This window comes from Protopterus annectens, chromosome 1.part2, assembly GCF_019279795.1.
Source record: "Protopterus annectens isolate FY-2018-M chromosome 1.part2, PAN1.0, whole genome shotgun sequence".
NCBI lineage: Eukaryota > Metazoa > Chordata > Ceratodontiformes > Protopteridae > Protopterus > Protopterus annectens.
The window spans coordinates 941,698,646-941,719,978 of NC_056727.1; the positions used below are offsets into that span (position 1 = coordinate 941,698,646).

Below are 21,333 nucleotides of genomic sequence, written 5' to 3' on the forward strand. Positions count from 1 at the left end.
CACTTATTGTGGGGTGTGGTACAAAAGCAGTTATTGGCTGGTTTTATCGGGCAAGGTATTCAATTTATTTCGGCATTATGCATAAAATAAATACAGCTATTACTAAATAAGACAGAGTGGCACCTTATTATAAGCCTGTTTTTGAAGGTAGAAGACTTCCATTTCTTCCTTCAGAAGACACTTTGCAACACTGCATACATTGGAGATATTTCCAGTGCTGTACTAATGAATAATGGCAGTTAAAACATTGTGCATTTTTTTCTAATAATCTACAATGAGATATGTTTAAGCAAAGAAAATATTTAAAAAAAAAGGTTAACCCTGGCTGTACAGGGTTGAGATTGACTACTGCTTCAGGAAACATTTGTGGTATAGTGGTGAGCATAGCTGCCTTCCAAGCAGTTGATCAGGGTCCAGTCCCTGCCCAATGCAAGAGGTCTGCACATTTGGACATTTACCTTTAATTAATTCAAGTGTAACATGGACATTTGGATAGGAAACTGAAAATTCACCCCTGGTTTAGCACTTAAGTTTCTAATGGACACAGACAGCCTGTAAATGGTTCATCTCCCAGGCCCCTGCTTATACTATCAAGGGTATCAGAACTTGTCAGAGATTTGGAATACATGGCTAGCCTTAAAAAGGCCACAGTGGTCATTTGCATAGTACACTCTTATGAATCTATGAACCTATGAAGTTAAAACAGCCAGTTAGGAATCTGCAAGAGATATATGACTTACATCAGCTTACTCACCTGGGAGTTAGGGTTGTAATTGCTGTTCCCCTTGTGGTGACCTGTTGCTCCGTGGGAGTGGTGTAGGATGCTTCTTTGAGAACAGGTCCTGGGGGGCATTGGTGGGTCACCCTATGCAATGTCAATGAGTGGGCATGTCGCAGTATCATGGATATAGATGGTACCTCTGCAGTAATGTGGAGCTCACATCACCATCAAATGGGTAGAGTTAGATCATATCAAAATCATGCCTTAACAGATGTCAGGATGATGGCTTCTTGATCAGCTCTTGCCTCAAGGGGACCAAATGAGATTGAAACAGTTCTTGCCTCATGGGAAATGAATGCACCAATAGATCATGGGGAACTGATGGTCAGCAGACAGAGAGATGTAAAAGATTTGAAATATGTGTAAGAAAAATGCTGACTTCATCTGCTTCATTACAGTGTGTGTCATTCATAAAAGTTCCAAATTAGACAACTTCTCATTTATGGAAAAGTTGAAACGGCTTTATTGGAATAACTATAAAGCATAATTTGCAAGTCACTGTGCACTACATGACCTATGTACTGAGATTTCTAAGTGCCATCACATTATAGTAGTTCTAGAACATGTGGAAATATATAACCATAGAATTGAAGATACAGTTTCCAGACATTAAGTGGAAGAATCAGAATATACTCTGCCAGGAATATGTTAGGCAGAGAGCACAGGTGACAATGGAATAACTATTAAGGGCTCTACTTTTAAAATGAATTTACGTAACTCCACTTGGAATCACATTTTTGAATACTAGTGTCAACAGAGATTAAAATAAAAGTCTTTACAAGGTATTGGGAAATACTATTTCTAAACAGTAGGATAGAACTGGGAACCTTATTGTGTCCCTATCTGTATTGCTTCATCTTCACAGTCCTACATTTTCATAACATTTCCTCATGGATTTTCCTCAGTGATTCCTCTTTTGTTAAAGCCATCCTCACTAAACTTCACTTCATCATTTACTGTCTCTATCAGAAGTTGTGTCATGCAACTGCATCAATACACATGTGAGCACATTTGAAATCTAGGGGGATCATTTATAAAACATCTAGCAAAAAGAAAGAAACATTAGCAGATTTAGGTCATAAAACAAACATAATTCAAGTTCAAGTCTGTTTTTGTGCTTGATCCCAAACAAGCATTCAAGCAGAAAAAGACAAACAATAATAAAACACAGAAAACAAATAAATACATAGTTAGAATGAAAAAAAAAACAGATTAGTGATAAAAGGATAAGATAATAAAACAAATGAAAAACACAGTAAGACTGGTTAACAGAATGACAGCTACTGAAATTATCAAAGCAAAAGGCAGTCATATACTAGAACAAATAAAGAGGCTTTCAGGGAATGCTTAAATCCACCCAACTGTGGGGACTCTGTCAACAGGCAGCAGATTGCAGAGGACAAGACCTTGGTATATGTATTTTTTTCGCACCCTGCTGTCTGACAGCCATCAGTTCCCTGTAGTCTAGTCGCCCATTAATTCCTCATGGTGTAAGAACTGATCTGAGCAATGCAAATGGAACTACAACAAATTCCGATAGGTCACACACAGAGATCAGACCATCAGGTACCATGTCAGCAGCACCTGCAGTTAAGGACACAGACCACATAGAACCAAAGACACGAGGATATGAATTTTGCAGCAGATTCATTATCTGACTTTAAATCAGTGCAACCCACACAGAGCTACTATAATGGGATGGCACTTAAGATTCTCAGTAAGTAGCCAGGCTGTGGAATCGTGCAAAACATGCTGATTATGGAATTCAGAATCTGTCAGACTCAGGTACAGCGGGGTACAATAGCCCAATAGTGGGAGGATACTAAGGTGTGCATCACAAAAGGGAGATCATAGGGTGGAATGACGTGCCTGATGAGGATTATATTCCTAAAGTAAAAGTAGGATTTGACAATAGCTGGTCCTTTATTGTCAACCAATCAACAGTCACCCTCGAATTTCATACTCCAGACATGAACTGCAGTTTGTCTCCACTATAGATGAAATTGAGAGACAATATCAGCAGTAAGGAGTCCATAAGTTTGATGTGCTAGACCCTGCTCACCATCTCAGAGGTATTAGTTTAGCGAGTTATCAACTATCCATTCCAAACCACCGAATAGATTGTTAATGGCTGACAAGGACTTGTGAAGGAAGAAGAGATAAAGCAATTTGTGTTATCAGCATAACAATGATATTGCAAACCTCTTTTTCTGGATAATGTCGCCAGAGAAAAGCATTGCACACAGTGAATAATAATGGACTGAGTATGAAAACGCATGGAACGTTACAGTCTAGCAAGTAAGAACAAAAGGAGTTAACCCCTGAGGCCTGTCTCCAGAGAGACAGGAGGCAAACCAGCCCAAAATGCCACGATAATGTTTCAATCAATCTAGCAGAATCCACTTTCTGAAATACAGATGAGAGACCATGTGGAGTAATGCCATTGATCTCTTGTGATAAGGAGACCATTGATGACCCTAGTAAGGGTGATCTGAGTGGTACATCTTACATGAAAAAAGACTAGAATGTATAATTGATATTATTATCTCAAGTAAGATTCATCATTATTATAAAACCCACTGATAAAATATTCTTTTGATGTGGACAATCTGTATGATTAAACAGAATACAGAAAACATGCTATACAGTCAGATTTATTACAAAGTACTGTGATGGCACAGCACTCTGCTAACAGAAGACCAGGTGGTCCATTTAGTGCATCCAACTTCACAGCTAGCCCTTGCCTGTCACCCATCTTGTTTCTTCTTGAATTCCTCAGCTGTTCTGTTTTCCTGCAAAATGCATTGCAGTGTCTCACTACTTTGCTGGTGAAAAGTACTGTCTCATGATTAACCCGCATGTGGACCCTTATTAAAATTCTGAGGACTGCAAATGCAAGCCTGAAAATAGCAAGACTGCAAACGTGAATATGAAAAATATATTCTGAATTTGAATTTGCAGTGCGCATGTGTGTGTGTGTGTGTGTGTGTGTGTGTGTGTGTGTGTGTGTGTGTGTGTGTGTGTGTGTGTGTGTGTGTGTGTGTATGTATGTGTGTGTGTGCATTTGTTTATCAGGTTAGGAGGAGGTACAGGGGGCTTTCATGGTATTTTGACATTTAGTGTGTTTTTTAATTACAGTTTACTTTTCAAAGTTGTGATACTCACATTGTGTGTGTTACACTTTGATAGAGAGCCTGATCATGAACTTCTCTTCAAATTGCTGCATAAGGTCTTTCCTGTATCCTCTCCTTGAGTCTGAGCTCTACCACAATCATCCAGAGCCATGGCCTGAAGTTAAACGCCAAAAAATGTATAGTCATACCCTTCGGGAAAAACAAGGTAACCCCAAGCTACCATATAGGTGGCAATCCACTAAGCACAGAAGAGGTTATCAGGGACCTGGGGACCCAGGTTGACAGTGGCCTTTCTTTTGACACTCACATTGCTAAAGTGGTTAGAAAGACCTTCTACATTGCCCACCTGATCATGAAGGGATTCACATCCAGATCTAGTGAGGTCATTGTTCCCCTGTACTCTTCACTTATCAGACCAATGATCGAGTACAATGCCCCATTCGGGATGTATCTCACCTGACATCTGCAGCAATTGGAGAGACCCCAAAAGTTCCTCACCAAAAGGATAGAGGGACTCCAAAATCTGTCATATGCTGCCAGATTGAAGAAACTCCAGCTCTATTCAGTCGCATACCGTCTGCTCAGAGGTGACATGTGCCTGACATACAAGGCCATGTCCAACCCGGAATTAATGGACATGCTCCACCTCAAAAAATCCAAATCCACCAAAACCACTAGAGCAAGCGACTTAAACCTTAGCACGGATATAAATAGGACGTGCTGGAGGGATAGATTTATCACTCAGAGACTCCCTATGCTGTGGAATAAAATCCCGGTCCATGTGAGGCAGAGCACCTCGCTGACTCTGTTCAAGAGAAATCTAGACCTGTGGATGGGAGATCGTAGGTTTACCCCAGGAATCATCTCTGTGTCACTGCTGGACAGAGGCACAACAAACTAATGGGCACAGTATTTTTTCATATAAGGGGTGGCGTAAGCCACAATAATTTGGGCTAGGCTTATAAATGCCTTAGGGCAGATAGCCTAGTATAAACCTATGAACCTATTTAAAGATTCTAAGACCATAGCATATTATCTCTGAGCCTCTTATCCTCTATTAAGTGCATGTGTAACTGATGAAGCCCCACCCTGACCATCATTTCTAACAGTGAGAATTCATTACCACTTATGTTCTCTCTGACACTTCTTACAACTGGCATACATTTCACTTGTAAAGCTGCTGAGAACTTTTTGCCCACCAGTGAATCTACATAAAACTAATCAACCTCTCTTATCATTCCGTCCACCATTAAGTACATAGGTAACTGCTAAAGCCTCTCTTGATCTTCTGGTCCAACAGTAAGTGCATTGCTAAATGCGAAGGACTACTGACCATCTGGTCATCCAATGAGAATGCTTCTAAATAATGAAGCCATTTCTAATCCCAGTGATAATCAGTGGGTACACGTCTAACCGCTGAAGTCTATATTCTGATGTTCATCAGTGAGTGCATGTCTGAGAGCTGAAGCCTTTTAATCCTCCTGTTGACCACTAAGAACACATTTGTACAGAAGCTTCGCATACAAGTAAGCATTAACTACTGAAGCCATCTGATCCTTCTGTCTATTGTTATGTACATCTTCAGCTGCGGAAACCCCACTGATAATTTGGTGTGCAAGTAAATAAACACATAACTGCTGATGACCCTTACAATCCTCATCGTTTTCCTGTATAACAATACATAAATGCACTGTGTACTTAGCTAATGAGTACACATCTGACTGATGTCTCCTGATCCTCTTGTCTAGCAATATGCAAGTACTAAAGCCTCCACTGATCCTTCTGTCCATCACTGAATACTCATTTAGCTGTTGAAGCTACTCCTATTCTTCAGTAAGTCCACATCTAAACATTAAATCCTTTCTCAATACTGTAAACCCCCCACATCCCTTACCATGTTTGTGATTATGCCTTCTCTGCACAGCCTACAGTAGGCCGATGTCCTTCCTGTGGTGCACCTTCCATTACTGGGCAAAGCACTCCAAATAAGGTCTGTCCTGTGCTCTTCACAGAAAAAGTACAACCTTACTTATGTAGGGCAAATACCTGTGGCAGTGCAACCCATTATTCGGTTGCCATTTATTATTTTCATTTTAAATTACTGAAGTGAATATGGGTAACGTCTGTGGCATATTTATTACATTTTCAACTACTACAACAGTCTTACTTATTATATTACTGTACTTAGAATTCAAAAGTATTTCTCATTGCCCAAGCAACTGTTCTAAGCTATACACCATATTAAAGTATCAGGACTAGACAGATGACTTCCAGACATTTTACACTGATGGTGCAGTGTGCCTAAAACGTGTTTATCATTTGGTGACAAATATTATATGATTATAAGATAGTGTCAAATTCTACATACATTTCTCTTTTTTGTACCACCTACATGCAAGAACAATGATTTTAGGAGCAAGCCATTATCATGCTGATCTAATACACTAACTATGCCCCATCAATGTGCTTTGGTAGGGATATTATGTGTGTGCATGTATTTATGCACACACATATGTATGTTTATGTGTATATGTATGTATATAGAACATCCCAAAATATAGTTCTAATTTTGATCAGTGATGTGGTCTAACATTAGTCAGGCCAGCTGCAAAGTTGCCACTTGGACTATGGAATTTGAAAAACAAGTTGTATTTTGAAAACGCATTTAATCGAATTCAGAATTCTCTTCTTTTACAGCTGTAAATAGTTACATCCACTGAAATTAATTCTGCTGTTTGATTTTTTCATTACTAAACAACCTGAAGGTAAGGTATTGGCTTTTACAAATGTTCGGTTTGCTTTCCTGCTACTAACACTATCTTCCCACTCTATTGCAGTTTATATCAGTGGTAACAGACATGGCTGATGAGGTTAGTCAATGTTTATTACTCTACTGTTATTAGTAGTTAATTGTACAGTCTGCTTTAATCACTTAAACTAATGAAAACATTTTAATAAGTAGCACTGTAGTTATTATATCAAATAAAATGCAGACTGTAAGTTCTGAAATGGTGGTGACCATCAAATATATAAGTAATCTGCATAAAATATTTTTCCCCTTATCATTTATTGAGTCTTGGTTGAGTGAAGCTTCAAGTGGATGAATATATACTTGTCAAAACCTCAGAGCAACAAAAATAAAAACAAAAATAAAATAATAAAAATATTAATTAAGAAAAACATGACACAACAGCAGTAATACCTGGGAGAAGTAAGACTCATAGCTGATATTATTCCCTCCTGCTTGCAGCATGTAATTCATTTGGCAAATTAGACTTGTTGTTGTTGTGTCTTTCAGCTTATCCCGGTTAGGGGTCGCCACAGTGGAACTCCGGTCCGCTAATGTTTGGTAGTGGATTTTTACGTGCCGTGTTACCAGCCCTGATGCACAACCTTCAATGAAGGCACGCCCATTCATGCATGCCTCCACACAGAAGATGCTCTAGCTGAGAATCGAACGGGACGATGTCTTACTGTGAGGCGACAACGCTACCGCAGCACCACTACCGCGGGTCATTTGGCAAATTAGACATCAACCAATCAATAGCCACAGCTACCTGTTTTAGGATATTTTTGAGGATAATGTTTTGCAGGGCAAGCAGTTCAATGAATACAGCAATAAAAATCTAAACCAGTTTCAGTTATTAATATTAAAATATATATTTAGAAAGTAGTAAATCCTAGCCCCATTAATACAAAACTTCAGGTACTGCATACCTTTTTCCTTATTATTGTAACATTTTGTTGTATTGCTAGATAGTATGTCTTTGGCCTGAGACTAGGATTACTGTGCTTTATCCCGGTTAACAATTTGAATGAATGAATGAATGAATAAATAAATACATTTTAGAATAGCAAAAACAAACCTGTTAAATATTTTCTGCACATAAACTAATTCTATTCAAATCCACTTTAATTTCATAATAGCTTTTTTATTGAATAATGTTCTAGAATGTTTAAAATGCAGGTAGGGCTCAGATGAATATCACCAGCAAGCATGAAATGAGATGTACACTTTATTAATAAAGCATCCATTTACAGGAAAAAACAGTTCTATGTGAATAATGTGAGGTCATCACTGAGCCTGTCACAACCCCATTTATGTTAATAGGCTTTAGCTGTATTTAAACCTATCTTTGTCTACTATTCCTTCTTTCCAAATGCTGTCAGTGTGTCTTTAGAAAAAGGTGGATAAAAATTTTAGTGTTAATTTTTCTTTGCAATCTATAGAAAGGGAGTAAGAAAATAACATCTTCCTGACCCCCAGTACAGTTCTAACTAAAGACGCTTTCCTTATCATTCACTAAGTCTTGGTTCACTGACGCTTCAGCTGGATGAAAATAAACTGGTCAGTATTAGTTAGAGCATTAGAAAAACAAAAAAACTTTTTTCAGGGAGGTATGCTCCCTTCCAATCCCACTATCACTTACTTATGCATACTAACTCACCTTCCTATGTATATCATCTCCATGGTCACACAGATTATATTGGAAAAAAACTAACCCAAACGCATGAAATCATTGAAATCATTGGTGGTCTGGGATTTGTACAGATGTGCTGTACTCCTCAGTAATGCTTGCACTGCATAGCAGCAATATACTGCAAAGGAATAAAGCAAGCAGAGGTACGCATACAAGGGCACATTCTTTGCAGAGGTATCTCTTTATACACACACACACACACACACACATATATATATATATATATATATATATATATATATATATATATATATATATATATATATATATATATATATATATATGTATATATATATATATATATATACATATATATATATATACATATATATATATATATATATATACACACACACACACACACACATATATATATATATATATATATATACATATATATATATATATATATATATATATATATACATATATATATATATATATATATATATACATATATATATATACATATATATATATATATATATATATATACACACACACACACACACACACACACACACACACACATATATGGATTCATTTTATAATCTCGAAATACTGAAATATCAAATTTCAGTATTTCAAGACTATAAAGCCGAAACACCAAAAAAAGAAAACCAAAACCACAAAACCCAAAACTGCGACCATTAAAGCACACACACACAAACACAATTATATCTACCTCCATACAACAACACAAACGCACACACACTTACTATAAGCAGGGGGCCAAGCACCCCTGCCCCCACACCCCCCACTTATATATACTAACTCCGTGTTTGCACTAAACACCAACACACACAAAACCCACCAACATACATTCCACACCCCCCTCACACAAACACACATCACACAGATACAAACACCACCACTCTCAACACTGACACACTCACACTCTCACCTACATACCCTAACCCACACCTAACACTCCCCGACACACTCAAAAACATGCAAACCACCCCCAAAACCCTTAAAAAAAGACACTTACCTAACGCGCAATCAGTACCATGGGTTTGACATTTCCGAGTTTGATGTTCGGCAGTTTCGCACATCTGCAGATTCGACACTTTGGTCTCGAGATACTGAAATTCAACATTTCAGTATTTCGAGATTCCAAAGTGTTTCTATATATATATATATATATATATATATATATATATATATATATATGGAGAGAGAGAAAGTGTGTGTGAGAGAGAGAAGGAGTAATGGAAAGGAGGAAAAGGTAGCAGGTGGAGAAAAGTCTTTGAGCACACAAAAAGCACAGAACAGTGCATACAAACAGGGCTGGATATGCACATAATAGGACCAGGATACCTAGACTGGACCAATACAAGTAGAATGTGGACAAGTAGAGATGGGGAAGAGCGGACAATGCACAAAGGGTAAACTGCAGCACAATAAGCTGAAAGCATACCACAGTGGGATTAAGGTGAAGTACAGACAGTAGATTGATAGACAAACAGCCTAGAGCAATGTCAGTTTAACCCAGAAGATGGTTATGATAGGTCAGGGTGGCCAGTGGTAGAGGCCACACTCTCCACTGGTGGCCTTATGGCAGGGGCCTATTAGTCGAGCATGTCTGCAGTATACTCTGTGGGGCTACGGTGGCAGCTACCCAGTGAGCCATTGTACAGTCAGTGACCTCCTGCATCTCCTGCTTCACTGATGGCTGGGCTGTGACTGAGCTTGGCTAACTATCTGGGAGAGGTCAGAACTCTCACCAGTAAGGCCATCCCAGCAGTGTCACTCACCATAGCCACAGGGACAGAGGCAGGCTGCAGGTGACACAGTGAAATACAATGGGAAGGATAACATTAGTGTAGATGTCTTACAAATGTTCTGATGTAATACAGTGCAAATTAGTAGGTAATCTGCAAACTAACCATGCAGTGCCACAAACTGCATCGGTTTCCTGGGACAGCCAAAATGATTGACCTCTAAATCAACTGAACAAAAAGGAAGGATGCCAAGACCACCAGTGTGTACTCAGAGAGAAAATATTTAATCCATACTATCCACAAATTAAACACCTCCATCCTCAACAAGCCTTCATCAGAACATACAGAAAAAATACCAGCATTTAAGAGTTATGTTATCCAATCATAACACAAGGATTCTGAGACATGTGCACACACCTAAAAATGGCACTTCAATCCTACTCTCATACATTAAAAATGTCAACATACACATATATATATATATATATATATATATATATGGGTCTACGACTAATGACCGAAACGACGATTCCCCGACAGGATATTCACCGACGCGAGATGACCGACAGGTAAGTTTACTGACAGGGTTATTTGCCGACAGCGGAAAGACCGACAAGGGAATGTGCGATCGCGACCCGGTAAGTGTGCGATGGTGACGGAGTTAGGAGCGGTCAGGTAAGTGCTCGAGATTGTGGGATGTCGGGTTAGGCTGTGGGAAAGGTGAGTGTGTGTTTGTGTCGGAGGTATGGTTCGGGTAAGGTAAGTGTGTGTTAGTGAGGGACTGTAGTTTAGGGACGGGTTAAGTGAGTTAGGGTTGGGGTGCAGGTAGGTGATGTGTGCGTTAGTGTCGGAGCTTGGGCTAGGGGTGGGTTAAGTGAGTTAGGGTTAGGGTGCAGGTAGGTGATGTGTGCGTTAGTGTCGGAGCTTGGGCTAGGGGTGGGTTAAGTGAGTTAGGGTTAGGGTGCAGGTAGGTGAAGTGTGCGATAGTGTCGGACCTTAGGGTTAGGGTTTGGGTCAGGGCTAGTGTGTATGCTATGTAGTGTAGTGTGTTGTTTACTTTCCGTGTGTCGGTGTAATGATGTTCGGTGTTTTGCGTTGTCGGGTTTGTGTGATGTCGGTTATTTGGCGTCGGTGAGTTTTGTGTCGGGGAATCGTCGTGTCGGTGTTTAGTAGTAGACCCATATATATATATATATATATATATATATATATATATATATATATTCTAACTAAAATTCACCTATTAAAATAAAAACTATATTTACCATGCATCCACTGCTTTTAAAGCTGAAATATTTGCAATAGAATACTTTTCATCAATCCCTGGGAATTTATCTGCAACTAGCCTAATTTGTCATTTTACTTCTCTAGCTTATTTCGTTTATATTTGTCTACCAGGGAAGCACACTGATCTCAATGGACCATTTGCAAGCACAGCCAGGTGAACAGGATCACATAAAAAAATGAACAAAAACATATTTACAAGACACAAGGATGTGCTAAAACAAATATATATATATATATATATATATATATATATATATACACATATTTACAGGTGCAAGAATATCCTAGGGCATTTCGTTCAAGAAGCAGTTGACACTGTCATAACACGGATGGAAAATGGAATTTTGCTCAGCAGATTTTTATGGACGAGATGCAGCCATAATGACTAAGATGGCTTATGCTACAGGGATAGCAGCATATCATTACTAGTTTCTAATCCTGACAAATACTCTAATCCCCGCACTCTTCCCAATATTCTTAGTGACCACCTACCCATATTATATATATAGATCTTACACCACAAATTACAAGAACCCACACATACAAAACCACTAGAAATATCATGAACTTTGACCAACAAAGGTTTCATGAAATCTTAAATCACATTAACTGGAATCCACTTAAAACACTACCACTAGCAGATGCCTTGAATACTTCAACAATGTATTTCTAAATACTCTCGACAGCCTAGCTCCCCTCCACACCAAAAGAATAAAAACAGACCATGCTCCCTGGCTAAAAAAAATACCAAACAACATTTACAAAATAGAGAGAAACCCTAGAAGGAATGGCTAACCTAGTCAAATATAAAGAGTTAAGAAACAAAGCAAAAATGTTAGTGAACCTAGACAAAAAAAAAAAAAAAAAACTTTTCCAACCAACTGGCAAACCACAAAAATAAACCAAAAAAATTTTGGAAATAAATTTCAAACCTCCTTACCCCAAGCTCTAAACAAACTCTATCACCACACCCTGACAAAACTCCATCAAAGATAGCTATCCTGTTTAACTCTCATTTTATAGATAGCATAAGCAAACTGTTAACAAATCCCACTGCTGCAACTACCTTAAGCCCGATCTCTGATCCCCCTACACCCTTAGCTCATGACTCCTGCACAGACAAAATACCCTTCACCTCCTCAACAAACTAGTACTATATCTTTTATCCCCTTTGCTCTTAAAGCTGTCCCTACCTCTCTCATTCAACAACTACTTCAAAAACTAAAACTATGATCCCTCTCCTCTGGCAACCTACCCCCTGGATACTTAAAATTTGCTGCAGAAGCTATAGCATATCCTGTCAGCATCCTTATAAATCACTCCATAGCAGAGTCCAATATCCCTAACCTCTGGAAAAAATCTATCATCACCTCTTTACATAAAGTGGCCACTTCAATGAACTATCCAATTATCGAGCAATCCTCATCCTCTCTCCTCTTTCCAGACTTATGGAAAAATGCATACATAGGCAATTGCTTCACCATCTCATCCAAAACAAACTAATTACCCCTACCCAACATGGTTTTCACCCATCACAAAGCACCACCACTGCCCTAATCTCCTTCATGGACACTGTGTCCAAATCCATTGACTATGGTAATATCACCTCCAGTGGTGGCTGGTGACTTCAAATCAAAGGGGGGCTGCAGGAGACAGCTGAATGGGTGGGGTCAATGGGAATGGGTGTGACCAACTAGAAAGGGGAGGAGCTATGCTCAAAACCACAAAAACCTTAATTAAATACGCTGCCCTGGGTGCCAAACCATCAGTATGGGAGTCCAATCAAGACAAAATGAAGTGTAGAAGAAAAGAAACTATTTCAATCCATTGGCTGCATGACAGCTTACTTAATATCTAGATGGAAACAAAAAGGATGTGAGGCATGAACAAATAAATTACTTTTTAAATACATTACTGGAATGCCAGTCACAATCAAATATAAGAAAAACAAGCAGGACTTAACTCAAATCACTTCTCCTTGCACTCCAGTTCTAATTATAATTTATATTCAGCTTTATTAAAGTACCATGCTGAAAGTAGCAATTTCTGTGATACCGTCACTTGTAAAAATGTTTCTTATCCAAAAAAGACCTGCTGCCTGACAACTATCTACTTGTTTCATGGGGAAAATATGATCAAAGTAAAAAATGAAAAGCAAACAAGAAACAAGCTCAACATATATTGCTTAAAGGATTACTGCACAGGATATGGACCACGCATGATAGATTGGCATTCTGTTTAGTTTGCAGGTAAAGCCTGTAATGAGTTTAACATAATCTAATCCTGGCCTTTATTACAAATACTGTCATATGCATTTCAATTCCCAAGGCTAATACATTATCTAGATATGTAAGTATTCTCTGCATGGCAACAACAGAAAGGCTTTCAATGTTGGCAATACTGCTTATTAAAACTTACTTGCATCTTACAATATCAGACAAGCTTATCTGATGGTCATTAAAGCACTGCTACTTAAACACAGAGCAAAAGGCACATTCTGAATAATAATAAGCATATAGCAACAGTATAAAAATGACGGAAACCAGAACATTCTGCAAAATCAATGACAGATGAAAAGCCACTGTAGTACTTGTGTTTGCCTTGTATGGGGGGGGGGGGACAGTCTGCACATTTACCTGCATAACTGCTCCTTGCCTTGCTTGGACACATCCAGAGTCACTACATGGGGGAGTGGGTGCAACAAGTTTGTCACAATCTGAAATGTCTCTGGCTGACTGCGATGGCCCTGACACATCTGTCATACCTCTCAACCTCAGAGCAAGAAATCTGGACAAAACCATACATAGAAGTGGGACAAAGGCCCAAAAATAAGGACAATTTTTAAATATTGCTCTTATAAACTTAGAAAGATAATAGAATAGTAGGTCTTGCATTATTATGAATTTTCTGAAAGGTACAAAATCTAAAACTCAAATGTCTTTCATTATTTTCTAACTTCAGTCTTTAATGATTTGCTACTAATTTGCCAAAAAAACACAATTTTATGAAAAATGGACCAAAAATGTGATGCAAAAATATAAAATAGCCACACAATACAGCTGGGAACCTGTCAAAGAAGGGTCACTTTTAATATTAGTATTACTAACTTGAGCAGCTGACAAAATAAAAGAATCTACATGCATTTCTGAAATAAAAGTAATCTATAACTGGTTATTAGTTATTTATTAATTGTAAACCCTCCATGTTTTCTTCCAAAATTGCCATTTTGCAGAGGGATTATTAGGGGAAGAGCAACATTTTGAGAAAACATCAGGGACAGTTGAGAGGTTTGGATATACCTAATTCTATAAAGCAATTTTATTTGCACGTACCTCTCAACCTGTTAATGCAGGAAATCTGGACAAGGCCAAATATATTGGGGGATCATACAAACACTACTAAAAATTGCTCTTATATAAACTTAAGACAGTTGATAGAATAACAGGTCTTGCTTTAGCATGCATTTTTCTGAAGGTTATGAAGTAAAACTCAATGTCTGTCATTTAGTGGCTTCATTCCTAAATGATTTGCCAGAAAACCACACATTTTATGAGGAACAAACCAAAAATAAGCAAATATCTATTAATTCTGCAAAAATATGGACAGCTGAGAGGTATAGTTCAACCAGGGCTGTCTGAGTTTGCTGCCCTTCCCCTCTCAAAATCATGGTCGATTGGAGCCTCCCCCCGCAACCATTCCAGTGTCCCATTTCTTGGTTATTTTGCCCCATTTACCATAAACACTGTAATGTGCATACTGATTTACTTCTGCAATGATTTGGATTTCATTTGAAAGTTTTATTTTGCATTTTTACAGCACAAACCCCAACAGATATCTGCTAAACAAAGCAATGCAGGCTCACAATGAAAACAGACTTAGCATTAAAACTTATCTGCCCTTGAAACTCACATGCATTGAAACAGCATTGAAACCCACATTCAAAGAAAATACATTTTGCCAGTGGCAGATAAAGATTAACTTTGGGCTGTTTTCAAATCATAGGCCCGTTTTGGGCTGTTTTCAAATCATAGGCCCCCTTGAACACAAAACATACACATGCTCTTTGATACACCTTCCCGATTGTATTAAATTGTATTCCTTGTACAATACAGTACAGTTGTTAGAGGGCATTTTAAATTTATTGTTTTGAACATTAGTAAACAATGAAACAAAATGCATGCACCAATGACAAAATTACCCAATTCAGAACATTTCCATCATAAAAGTCTATGCAACCTTCTACACTCCACCAGTATCAGTAAATATGCACAATCTCTGAAGTGTAAAAGTCATCTAAATAATTCCACATTAAAGAAATCTGTAACAATGAAGAGGTTGCTGCTAGCAAACAACTTTATATGTCATTGTTTATTCATCTACAAATAAAGTGCCTGTTGCCCTTGAGGAATAAATTGCCTATGTTGCATGCATTAAAAAAATGATAAGCTAGTAATATCGCAAGAGGGAATGTATGGCAAACTGATAACAGGTTCATAGTTACTACTCTAGATATCTTTGCCAAAAAGGACTGCAGCATCCACCCATGTTATAACACAATACAGTATCAGCAATGCATCTATCTACTATGGGAGTAGAACCTACAACTTTCTGCATCAAAAGCAAGTACACTACCTGTTGTGCTATTAACAATGCAAGCAGACTCACAATAAGCAGCACTAAAGTTTTGTTCCCCTGCAGCTCTCAGCTTCTTGTAAAATCTACTTGACACACAGTTGTTTTACCCAATTCAGAACATTTCCATCATAAAAGTCTACTCAACCTTCTACAGTCCACCAGTATCAGTAAATATGCACAATCTCTGAAGTGTAAAAGTCATCTAAATAATTCCATATTAAAGAAATCTGTAACAATGAAGAGGTTGCTGCTAGCAGCACTAAAGTTTTGTTCCCTTGCAGCTCTCAGTTCCTTGTAAAATCTACTCAACACACAATTGTATCTCTGAACTTTGCAGCACAAGAACTCTGGAAAAAGCCGAAATTTATTGGGGGGGGGGACAAAAGCCCAAAAACCAGGGACACATTTTAAACATTGCTTGTACAATGTTGGAAAGTTGCTAGAATAAAATGCTGTGTTACCACCATACATTTCACTGCCACATCTTTAACCCAGTGGACCCTGTGCAAAACAGTCACAGAAACATACCACTATGCCAAATCAGCTGTTTTGTGAAAGACAGGAAGACAAACTTAAATGGCTACCATTTAGTGAATTCAGTTCTCACCATAGCTGTCAACCTCTTGGCACAAAACACCTGAACAAAGCCAATAATGGGGGAATACAGCCCCCAAACATATTCAGTGAATTCAGTTCTCACCATAGCTCTCAACCTCTTAGCAAAAACCATGTGGACAAAGCCAGTAATGGGGGGGAATACAGCCCCCAAGCATTCAATGAATTCAGTTCTCACCATAGATAGCTCTCAACCTTAGCACAAAATACCTGGACAAAGCCAATAATGGGGGAATACAGTCCCAAAAATAAGGACAAATTTCAAATATCCATGTTATAAACTTAGACATCTGCTAGAATAAACAGTTTTGTGTTACCACGTACTTTCTGAAGAATATGAAGTCTGAAATTCAAATGCCTGTTATTTTTAAACATTTAACCAGGAAACTAGTCTGACTTGGAACAAAAGACAATTTTCAGCAGAGCAAAACTCCAGACACATCTTTGTAAGATGGGAGGACATGCAGACTCCACACAGAAGGCACTCCAGCCAAGAATCAAACCAGAGAACCTGTAGCTGTCAGGCAGCAATGCTACCAGTGCACCACAGACTTTGCAAGCCAAGGAAAAATGTAGACACAGAAACCTCAGATTTTATGAGGAACAGAACAAATATGAGGCAAAAATCTGAAAAATTTTTTAGAAATGGTGGTGGATAGGGAATTCAGGTCCTTGCCACCTGCATCCAAGGTACAAGATTCAAGCCTGAGTATCTCTACCCACCACCATAGGTTCATGGGTTCATAGGTTGGTACTAGGCTATCAGCCCTAGGGCCTATACAAGCCTAGCCATAACAATTCCCTGGCTATTTCTTCCCACATTATTTACTTTCCTGGACCCCTGTCTAGCAGGGCGACTGACGTGATCCCTGGGGTGAATTTCCTTTCTCCCATCCAATCGTCAAGGTTCCTATTGAAGAGGTCAAAAGAGGCACTCTGCTTGACATGTATGGGCAATCTATTCCAGAGTCTGGGGAGTCTCTGGGTCAGGAACCTATCCCTCCAGCATGTTTTGTTTATTGTGATGACAAGGTTTAGATCCCTGGAGCATGTAGCTCTGAGGGATTGGGATTTCTTTAAGTGTAGCATGTCCAACAGCTCTGGGTTTGACATGGCCTTGTATGTTAAGCAGAGATCGCCTCTGAGTAGACGATATGTGACAGAGTATAGCTGGAGTTTTTTAAGGCGGTCAGCATAGGGCATCTGCTTTAGGCCTGTGATTCTTTTAGTGAGGTATTTCTGAGGCCTTTCCAGTTGTTGCAGATGTCTTGAGATGTACATACCAAATGGGGCATTGTATTCTATAATGGGTCTAATGAGGGATGAGTATAGTGGGACAATGACCTCCTTTTTTCTGGATGAAAAGCCCTTTGTGATGAGGTGTGCCACATAGAAGGATTTCCTGACTGTTGTGGCGATGTGGTTATCGAAGGTGAGACCACTGTCCACCTGTGTCCCTAAGTCTCTTATCACACTTTCTGTGTTTAGTGTACTGCCACCTATATGGTAATTCATGGATACATGTTTTTTCCCAAAGGGAATAACAATACATTTCTTGGCATTGAGCTTGAGCCCATTGCTCTGGCACCAAGCATCTGTTTCTCTAAGGCCCTTTTGTAGAGTATCCACATCATTTGGGGATTCAATAATGGCTCCCAGTTTGCAGTCATCTGCAAACTTTGTTAGCCAGAGTCCCTTAGTGTTGACCTGTACTTCAGAGAAGTAGATGCCAAACAAGAGCGGCCCCAGGACTGAACCCTGAGGTACTCCACTTGTCACTTGTCTGGAGCTGGATTTGGAGTCGGCTACTTTTACAGTGTGGGTTCTATCAGTAAGCCATTTATGGTTTGCAAGCTACCTATCCAACCACCAACAATGTGTTAAATAGCAAAATAAACTATCCTAATATCAAACCAACACAACTGGGGTACCACAAGGGTCCATGCTTGGACCCTTACTCTTCAATGTTTTCACCAACAACCTTCACACCTCATCACCCCTTAGCTCCATTATCCAATACGCAGATGACACTACCATAATTTCCTCCTCTAATAACATGCAATATCTCCACAACTCACCCAAACCACCTTCACCTCAATGGAGACAAGCTCAGCTATTCCTAAATCCTAAAAAAACAAAACTCTTGCTCTTCTCGGCAAAATCAATTTCACTTGACTTTAAAATATTCTCTCAGGATAATACAGAAACTGAAACAGTTCCCACAGTTAAGCTACTAGGCATTACTATAGACAACAAACAAACTTTTGAACACCACATCTGCAATAGCATTAAAAAACACACATCAAACTAGGAACACTCTATACTCAAAAAAACAGTGGCAGCTGGTGACTTGAAATCGAAGGGGGGCTGCAGTAGACAGTTGAATGAGGGGGGCCAACAGGAAGGAGTGTGACCAACTAGAAGGGACGGGGCTATGCTAAAAACCACAAAAACTGTGACTTTAATTAAATACACTGCCCTGGGTGCCAAACCATCATTATGAGACTCCAATCAAGACAAAATGAAGTGTAGAAGAAAAAAAAATATTTCAATGCATTGGCTACATGACGGCTTACTTAATATCTAGATGGAAACAAAAAGGTTGTGAGGATGAAAAAATAAATTACTTTTTAAATACATTACTGGAATGCCACTCAAAATCAAGTATAAAAAAACAAACAGCACTCAACTCAAACCACTTCTCCTTGCACTGCAGTTCTAATTATAATTTATATTCAACTTTATAAAAGTACAAAGTTACATCCTGAAAGTAGCTATCTCTGTTATACCCCTATTTGTAAAAATGTTTCTTATCCAAAAAGGATCTGCTGCCTGACAACAACTATCTACTTGTTTCATGGGGAAAACATGATCGAAGTAAAAAATGAACAGCAAACAAGAAACAAGCTCAAGATAAATTGCTTAAAGGATTACTGCACATGTTATGCACCACACATGATACATTGGAATTCTGTTTAGCCTGCTAGTAAAGCCCGCAAAGATGACTGCAAGTCTCCAACAAATGTAGTGAGCTTCTGAAAATACTATAATCCTGTCCTTTATTACAAATACTGTCATATGCATTCCAATACCTATGGCTTATGCGTTACATAGTTATGTAAATATTCTCCTCATGGCAACAACAAAAAGGCTTTCAATGTTGGTAAATTTTTAATAGTATGCTTACTAAAGCTTACTTGCATCTTAAAATCTCAGACAAGCTTACTTAATGGTTATTAAAGCATTGCTACTTAAACACAGAGCAACAGGCACTGCAACATGCAGTTTCTGAATAATAAGAAGGTTAAATCAACAGTATAAAATATGACAGAAAACCAGAACATTCTGCAAAATCAAGGACAGGTGAAAAGCCACTGTAGTACTTGTGTCTACATTGGATGGGGGGGATACACTACACACTTACACTGCATAACTGCTCCTTGCCTTGCTTGGACACATCCAGAGTCACTACATGGGGGAGTGGGGTGCAACAAGTATGCCACAATTTGAAATGTCTCTGGCTGACGGTGATGGCCCTGACACATTTGTCATACCTCTCAACCTCAGAGCAAGAAATCTGGACAAAGCCATAAATAGAAGTGGGACAAAGGCCCAAAAATAAGGACAATTTTAAATATTTTTCTTATAAACTTAGAAAGATACCCCGCGGTGGTGGTGCTGCAGTAGCGTTGTCGCCACACAGTAAGATGCTGTCCGGTTCAATTCTCAGCTAGAGCGTCTTCTGCATGGAGACATGCATGAATGGGCGTACCTTCATTGAAGGTTATGCGTCAGGGCTGGTAACTCGGCATGTAAAACTCAACTACCAAGCATTAGCAGACCGGAGTTCCGCTGTGGCGACCCCTAACCGGGAAAAGCCGAAAGACACAACACAACATAAACTTAGAAAGATAATAGAATAGTAGGTCTTGCATTAGTATGAATTTTCTGAAGGGTATGAAATCTGAAACTCAAACATCTGTTATTATTCTCTAACTTCAATCTTTAATGATTTGCCACTAGTTTGCCAGAAAACCACAATTTTACGAAAAACGGACCAAAAATGTGATGCAAAAATATAAAACAGCCACATAATACAGCTGAGAACCTGTCAAAGAAGGGACACTTTTTTAATATTAGTACTGTTAAGTTGAGCAGCTGACAAAATAAGAGAATTTACATGCATTTCTGAAATATAAGTAATCTATAACTCTGATCATTACAATTATTTATTAATTGTAAACCCTCCACATTTTCTTCCAAAATTTCCATTTTGTGGAGGGATTAGTAGGGGAAGAGCAACATTTTGTGCCAAAGTTGGGGACAGTTAAGAGGTTTGGATATACCTAATTCTATAAAGCGATTTATTTGCACATACCTCTCAACCTCTTAACGCAGGAAATCTGGACAAGGCCAAATATACTGGGGGAACATACAGACAGTACTAAAAATTGCTTTTGCATAAACTTAGACAGTTGATAAAATAACAGGTCTTCATTTAGCATGCATTTTTCTGAAGGGTATGAATTCTGAAACTCAGTGTCTGTCATTATTTAGCGACTTCATTCCAAAATGATTTGCTAGAAAACCACAAATTTTATGAAGAACAAACCAAAAATAAGAAGCAAAAATCCATTCATTCTGTGAAAATCTGGACAGTTGAGAGGTATAGTTCA

The 21,333-nt window shown here is 38.6% G+C and overlaps 1 protein-coding gene across 1 annotated transcript in view; it reads right to left on the reverse strand.

Moving 5' to 3' along the window:
• TOGARAM2 (TOG array regulator of axonemal microtubules 2) overlaps window positions 1-21,333 on the reverse strand; it is a 1,500,446-nt gene that overhangs the window by 1,160,589 nt on the left and 318,524 nt on the right. The gene's annotated exons all lie outside the window — the stretch shown is intronic.